We start from the raw sequence: 8,651 nt of genomic DNA, 5'->3' as shown, positions 1-8,651 counted from the left end.
CAGAGCAGATTAGTGATAGAAAAAGAACTAGTGAGTTTTTTACACAGTTGAAAGATCACAAAGAAAAAAAGACTGTAGAAAAATAAACAGAGCCCCTGGAGACTTGTGAAATAATATTAAGCTACCAAAATATATGTAATTAAAATCCCAGAAAGGAGGGGGGAGAAGGGGGTAGAAAATATTTAAAGGAATAATGACTGACAACTTTTCAAACAGTGAAAAATATTAATTTGCATATTCAACAAACTCAACACAACCTAACAAAGAATAATCACAAAGAAAGCACATCATAATCGAAGTGTTAAAAGCCAATGATAAAGAAAATATCCTGACAGCAGCTAGAGAAAAATGACCCATCACATACAGGAAATACAATGATGTGATTAGCAACCGAATTCTCATGAGAAAGTATGGAGGCCAAAAGGCATTGGAACGACATACTCTGAGCACCTAAAGAAAACTAACCTGTCAATTAAGAACTCTTACCCAGTGAAACCACCCTTCAAAAATTAATGCCATTATTTGCAGATGGCATGATTGTTTTTCTGGAATATTCACAAGCATGTACAGATTATTAAAATCAGTAAACGAGTTTAGCAGTGTCAGTGGATAAAAGGTCAATATGAAAATCACCTTTACTTCTAACAACAAACAGGTCATAAATGAAATGTTTCAAAAATTACATTGTATACAATCTCACTAAAAATAGTAACCACCTAAAAATAAAGCTATCGCTGCCACAAACAGTGATTCTTCTGAAAATATGAAAAACATGTAAGTTCTCTACACTGAAAAATTATAAAAATGGCCAAGAGAAGTTTAAAAATATCTTATAAATGTAGATATATACTGTAGCATGTTCAATAATTGAAAGATTTGATGTTGTAAAGATGTCAGTTCTTCCCAAATTGATTTATAAATTAACTGCAATCCCAATCAAAATCTCTGTTGGTATTTGGTGGGAATTTACAGGTGATTTTAAAATTCATGTGAAAATATTAAATGCAAAGAATTGCTATGGCAATCTTGAGGAATAGTAAAGATTTACCCTACCAGATATCATGTTATATTAGGGCTATAGTAATTAGGACAGCATTTCAGTGAAAATTTATACCAACTGACTAATACAATAGAATAAATAGTCCAGAAAAGGACTCACACACACATACATAGTTACCTGATTTACACCCAACACAACACTGAAGTGAAGAGAGAAAAGAGTATTCATTTCTCTAAATGGCACTGAATCATCTGGATGGTCAAATGGAGAAATGAAAATTGAACCTTGAGCCACTATTTAATACCATATCCAAATCTTAATTGTTGGTCTGCAGATCTGAATGTGAAAAGTAAAACAATAAAGCCTTTAAAGAAACGCACAGGAGAAAATTTTTGTGACTTTGGAGTAGGCAAATAGTTGTAAAACACACACAAAATATTCTAATAATCAGAGAAAGACTATTGATAACTCAAGGTGTGTTCATCCAAAGATACCATTAAGGAAATGAAATGCAGTCCACAGAGTTGAAGTAGGTATTTGCAATAGATATTGCTGACAAAGTGTTCTTACCCAGAATGCATTAAAAACCGCTGCAAATCAGTAAGAAAAATCTAGGTCATCCAATAGAAATGTAAACAAAAGACTGAACCAATCCTTAATCAAAGAAAATATTTAAATGGCCAAAAAAAGTTTTGAAAAAGTGTTCAACTTCATTAGCCATTGAGGAAATTCAATTAAAGCCAGAATGAAATTTCAGGACACTCTTACCAGAATGGTGAAAATGAAAAAGAGAAAATATTCAATGTTGGTAAAGATTTCCATCAGCTGGAACTGTCAAACAATCCCACTGGAAGTATATATGAGTAGAACCATGCTGTGTGGCAGTAACTACTGCTGAGGAACAAATACATATCTTATGATTCAGTAATTTCACTCACAGGTACAAGACCAACAGAAAATAGTCGAAATGTCAACCAAAGTATGTATGCAATAATACTCATAGCAGCCCTATATTTATTAGCCAAAAACTAGAAACTACCCAAATGTTCATCAGCAGTACAATGTATTAATAAATCATAGCATATTCACAAAATGTGACTTTGTGAAAATTAATTTAGTGGCCCATGCTGAGTTCACTGTTCTGTATGTACATTATACTTCATTTAAAAGTTTGTAAAGGATCCATATTATGTGTAAGACTGGTTAACTTTGTACAGGGCGATAAAATCATATCATCTTTGGGGATAATTTCTCAACCAGAATTTTTACTACTGTCAGTTGATTCTGAGTAACTTCTAATATTGCAGGGCTGTACACTGTGTGTATTTATTTAAGTTATTGATTGTGTCAAAGCAGACCACCAGGCCAGCTTATTAGAAAATGCTCTAGCATGGTACCGAGAGAATCATCATTTTGCTGCATTTCCATGTTTAGAACAAATGCCTCTTTTTCCAGAGTTCCTGGGAACCAAGGAGGAAATGCATGAAAGATGTCAACAGGCTCTTTAGTTTAACTGAGCTTCATATTAATTGATTTTTCAGTTAGGGTTTTTGTATGACCTTTCTCATTTCCTCCTCACATTGTAACTGCTATGTCTTAGTTCTGCAAACCAGAAAATTGAGATTCAGAGTTGTAAGAGATTCAGATTCGCGATGAGACCTTGATCAAGACCACAGAGCTAAATGGTAGGGCAAAAACAACAAAATTAATATTTAGGTAAAGCACATATTGCTATTTCCACCTTTTTTTTATTTTTTGTTTTGAGATGGAGTCTCACTCTGTCACTTAACCTGGAGTGCAGCGGCATGACTTCGGCTCACTGCAACCTCTGCCTCCCAGGTTCAAGCAATTCTCCTGCCTCAGCCTCCCGAGTAGCTGGGATTACAGGTGCAGCCACCACACCCAGCTAATTTTTTTTTTTTTCTTTTTTGAGATGGAGTCTTGCTCTGTCGCCCAGGCTGGAGTGCAGTGGTGTGATCTCGGCTCACTGCAAGCTCCGCCTCCCGGGTTCATGCCATTCTCCTGCCTCAGCCTCCTGAGTAGCTGGGACTACAGGCACCTGCCACCACGCCTGGCTAATTTCTTGTATTTTTAGTAGAGACAGGGTTTCACCACGTTGGTCAGGCTGGTCTTGAACTCCTGACCTCTTGATCTGCCTGCCTCGGCCTCCAAAAGTGCTGGGATTACAGGTGTGAGTCACCGCGCCTGGCCAATATTTCCACTTTTAAAAAGCATTAGCACAGCTTGTAATTGCTTCTAAGTACCTACTAACTATAGTTTTAGGTACTTGAGGAAAACGCCTAAGTGTGTCATCAGGTGTCAGACCAGAGGCACCCAAGGATGGAAGAGCCCGTATCTGCTTGTGTCAAGACCAGCTCAGGATTACTCTTGACCACTCAGACCTTCCAGCTACTTTATGAAAGGGAGTTAGTAGGATTACACACAAGGGAATAATATTATTTCACCCAGAAATGCCTCCGCACTTTGGGGAACACACCATCCATCTGGGGAGAAGGCAGCTACCCAAAAGGAAAAAAAAAGTTCTATTCTAGACACTGTCAGTAGAAGTCATCAGCTGATGGGTAGGAGAATTACATCTACCTTGCATTTTTTTTCCCAAACACCCACTCAAAGAAAGTGTCCTCTGAAGTGTGGAAATGAGTCAGGGCATGAATCTCACTTTCCTGATGTGGCCCTAGAACTTCTTAGAGTTTAGAGAAGGACTAGGTGTCCTCAGGAAATCAGTCAGCACTTGCTGGGTGCAGAAAATCCCTTTCTGCGGACCATCAGGGGTGCAAAGTCACGTGACGGCCCTACAGACGCTTACCATCCCTGGGAGTGGCCCCCTCTGGTCCTCATAACCAGGAATCCTGATGTTTTTGACATTGCTCCTGTTCGCTCATAGAACTGGCTGAGGTCCAAACCTCAGCCTTGAGTACAGTCCCTGAGAGGAAGTTGTTCTTCATACACAAAGCTCCGGTTTCCTAACATGGTTAGTTATTAGAAAACTTTTTAAAACTCTGAACAATCTCTGAGAGTACCCAGCCAGATGGCCTTACAGCGAGGCTATCACCTCTCATTCGCACTGACCAAACAACTGTCTACAACCTCTCCCAGCACCAAATAGCTCAGTGAAGACAGCCGTGCTGATGGCATGCTCACTTGAAGTATTTAAAAAAGAGAGAGAGAGAGAAATACTAGGGCACAATAGGACTCTCCGTCTCCAGGGTGTCTGTTTCGTTTTGTTTTGTGTAATGGAGGCTGAATAAGAAAAATCAGGAAAACCACCACTTTTGTTATCCCCTACCTCATGTTGAGCGCATGGAATTATCATGACACTATTCCTAAGAAACTACGTTTACTTTATGCTGATTCTGAAGTTATTATACCAAGTAAATGAAAGACGTTTGAAAACAAAAAGAAAGCAAATGTCCCACCTCAATCCAAAACATTCCAAGATGCACTATACATCCTTGGCTTTAGAACAAACAAGATAATCCCTTTTGAGAAGATTATCAGCAATTTTTTTCTCTTGTGTTTTTCTAACAAAATGGACCACATGGCAAACATGTCTCCAGAAATCATGTTTAAATAAAAGGATTAGATTTTAAAATGTAGTTAACGCAATGTATAGGAAGGGAAGCAGCGACAAAGATAGTTATAAAGCCAAGGAGAAACAGGAGAACATTTGAAGAAGGAAAGGGAAGAGGACAAAATGAAGAAAAGCTGGAAGTGAATGACAAGGTGTCAGGTTATTTGCCCACATCGACTGACTTAGCAGCTCCAGAGATGGGACCTAGGAATCTGTGCCCTCCAGGTATTCTGAAGCAGGATAACATTTGATAAACAATACACAAAAATGCTCTGTAACCCATGTTTTAACTTTTTTTAAAGTAGAACTGCCTTTACTTTTTCATTCTTCCAAAGCATCCCAGGCAAATGGGCCATTGATAATGATGACTGATGACACTGAGTAGTTCATCTCACAGCCACCAATGTCATCAAGAGAGGAAGCCACTGGAGCTGCTCAACCATTAAGCCCAAATCCACTATCAGATTGAAGCCATTATGACTTCCAGTGTAGGCTGCAACACATGTGTTTCTCTGATATTCACATGAGAATCAAGTTGCCATTCAGGCCTAATTTGCATTGGGCTTCTAAACGGAGGCGGCGGAGGGGTGGCGGTGAGCAAATCCCCTAGCCCTTTCCTTTGTCAGGAAGCTGGATATTCACTGATAGATGAGGTGCTTTTCAAACCCCTGACCCCAGGACAGGGAAGGAGCTGTTATTTCCTGTCCCTTGTACAGTTAGTGTAACTCAATCCTCATTCGTACTCTAGAATGAAAACTTGATAATTTGTAGAGCAACGCCTGAAGCCACTGTGGAGCCAGGCCGGTAGATGCCCTGGTACATTGCAGGTTGGAAGATTATTTCCACGGATCTTGGGAGAGCACCAGATGCAGGCCATTGGGTGTGGTTCAAACTCTCCCACCCCAGGCTCCCTTGGCTGGTTTCAACTAATTCAGCATATTTCTGCAGGATTTGCAAAAATCTCTACACTCAGAGACAGATATTCTCATATATTCTTATTTTAATGAGAATTTTACTGAGATGTCATTCACACACCATAAAATTACCCTTTTAAAAGTGTACAATTCAAAAGGTTTCAGTGTATTCGTAGAGTTGTGCACCCATCACCACTATCCAATTTCAGAGCATTTTCATCACCCCCAAAAGAAACTTCACACCCATTAGCAATCACTCTTCCTTCTCCTTTCTTCCAGCCCCTGGCAATCTCTATATTACTTTCTGGTTCTATAAATTTGCTTATTCTAAACATTCCATATAAATGGAATTATACACTGTGTGGGCTTCTGTAACTAGCTCGTCTCACTTAGCATAATGATTTCAAGGTTCATCTGCGTCGTACTATGCATAGGTAGTACTTCACTCCTTTCTACGGCTGAATAATATTCCGTTGTGTGGATATACCACATATTGTTAGTCCATTCATCCATTAATGGACATTTGGGTTGTTTCTATGTTTTGGTTATTTTGAATAATGTTGCTATGAAAATTGGTGTACAAATTTTTGTGTTAATTATGTCACATAGATACCTAGGAGTGGAATTGCTGAGTCATACAGCAACTCTATGATGAACATTTCAAAGAACCACAAACTATTTTAAAAGTAGCTGTACCATCTTACATTCCTTCCAGTAATAAATGAGTGTACCAATTTCTCTGTGTCCTCACTAACATTTATTATTTCTGGCCTCTTTCATTCCATCATTCTAGTGGAACGTATCTTAGTATGTTTTGCTTTGCATTTCCTAATGACCAGTAATGTCAAGCATCTTTTAATGTGCTTAGCAGCCACTTACCTATCCTCTTTGGAGAAATGTCCATTCAAATCTTTTGCCCACTTTTTAATTGTGTTGTCTTTTTATTGTTAATTTATAAGAGCTGTGTGTATATTACGGATAGAAGTTCATTATCAGATAATTTGCGAATATTTTATACGATTCCATGAGCTATATTTTCACTTTCTTAAGAGAGTACTTTAAAACATGAAAGGATTAAATTTTGGTGAAGTGCAATTGTCTATTTTGTTGTTGCTTGTGCTCTGGCGCTGTATAGTTAAGGAATCAGTGTCCAATTCAAGGTCACAAAGATTTATGTTTATATTTCCTTCTAAGAGTTTTGCAGTTCTAGATCATGCATTTAGTTCTAGGATCGCTTTTTTGAGTTATTTTTTGTGTATAGTACAAGATAGAGATGCAAATTTTTTCTTCACATGTGGATATCCAGATGTCCCAGCACCTTTCATTAAGAAGACTATTCTTTCCCCCACTGAATTGCTGAAATCAATTGATCATAAATGTAAGGGGATGTTTCTGAACTCACAATTCTATTTTTATTGATTTTTATATTTCTACTCTGAGAACATCCTACTGTCTTGAACACTGTTGCTTTGTAGTAAGTTTTAAAGTGGGAGTGTAAGTCATTGAACTTTGTTCTTTTTCAAGATTGTTTTAGATATTCTCCATCCTCGGCATTTCCTTGTGGATATTATGAGTAGCTTTTCAATTTCTGCAATAAAGACAATTTGGAAATTCATCAGGATTGTGATAGATCTGGGATACATTTGGGGAGTACTGCCATCTTTAAAAATATTAAGTCCTCTGATTCATGAATATGGGATGTCTTTCAATTAACTTAGCAATTTTAAAATTATTTTCAATAATATTTCATACTTTTAGTGTACAAGTCTTGCGCTTCTTTTCTTAAGTTTATACTATTTTATTCTTTTTGAAGCTATTGTAAGTAGAATTGTTTTCTTAATTTCCTTTTCAAATTTTTCATTGCTAATGTACAAAAATACAATTAATTTTCATATATGGATCTTGTATCTTGCAAACTTACTAAACTTGTTTAGTAGTCTAAGTTTTAAGTGGATTCCTTAGAATTTTCTATATACAAGACCAGGTCATTTAAGAAAAGAGCTAGTTTTTTCCAATGTGAATCCCTTTTATTTCTTCTGGCCAAATTTCCCTAGCTTGCATTCCCAGTACAATGTTGAATAGAAGTGGTGGGAGTAAACATTCTTCTCTTCTTCCTGATCATAGAGGGAAAGCTATTGGTCTTTGATCATTAATGTTAACTGTGGGGTTTTTTGGATGCCCATTATCAGGTTAAGAAAGTCCTCTTCTATTCCTACTCTGTTGATTGTTGTTGGTTTTTTTTTTTTTTTTAATCTTGAAAGGGTATCAGATTTTATCAGACATTTTGTCTGCATCTATTGAGATGATGATGCAATTTGATCCTTTACTCTATTAATATGTTGCATTACATTGATTGATTTTTGGATGTTGATATAATGTTGCATTCTTAGGATAATTCCCACTTGGTCATGGTATATAATTATTTTAAAGCTGCTCTATTTCATGTCCAGTGTTTTGCTGAGGATTTGTATGTCTATATTCATCAGGGATATTGGTCTTTATTTTACTTTACATATGATGTTTTCATCTGGTGTTGGTACCAGGGTAATAATACTGGCTTCTTAGGATGAATTGGCAAGTGTCCGTCCCTTCCTTTGCTACTTTTGAAATAGTTTTTTGAAGGATTGCTGCTCATCTTTTTTAAATGTTTGGTGCAATTCACCAGCAAAACCATCTGGGCATGGGCTTTTTTTTTTTTTGTGGGAAGTTTTTCGACTACTATTTCAGTGTCTTTCTTTATTACAGTCCCATTCAGATTATCTATTTCTTCTTGATCCAGTTTTGGTTGTCTTTCTAGGAATCTGTCCCTTTCAGCTAGGCTATTTAATTAGTTGGCATACAATTTTTTCATAGTGTACCCTTATAATCCTTCTTATTTCTGTAAGATTCCCTCTTTAATTCCTGATTTTAGTTATTTGAGTCATCTTTCAATTTTTTATCAGTCTAGTGACTGCTTTGCCAGTTTTGTTTATCTTTTCAGAGAAGAGAACCTATATTTGGTCTGTTGATTTTCTCTATTTTTTTCTGTTCCCCATTTTATCTATTTCTACTCTGATCTTAATTATGTACTTCCTTCTGATATTTGGCATTTAGTATTCTCTTCTTTTTTAGTCTATTAGAGTGGAATGATAAGTCATTTAAGATC

The sequence above is a fragment of the Macaca thibetana genome, chromosome 13 (assembly GCF_024542745.1).
Source record: "Macaca thibetana thibetana isolate TM-01 chromosome 13, ASM2454274v1, whole genome shotgun sequence".
Lineage (NCBI taxonomy): Eukaryota > Metazoa > Chordata > Mammalia > Primates > Cercopithecidae > Macaca > Macaca thibetana.
The sequence above is the reverse complement of the archived record's forward strand: the minus strand, read 5'-3'. Positions refer to the sequence as shown.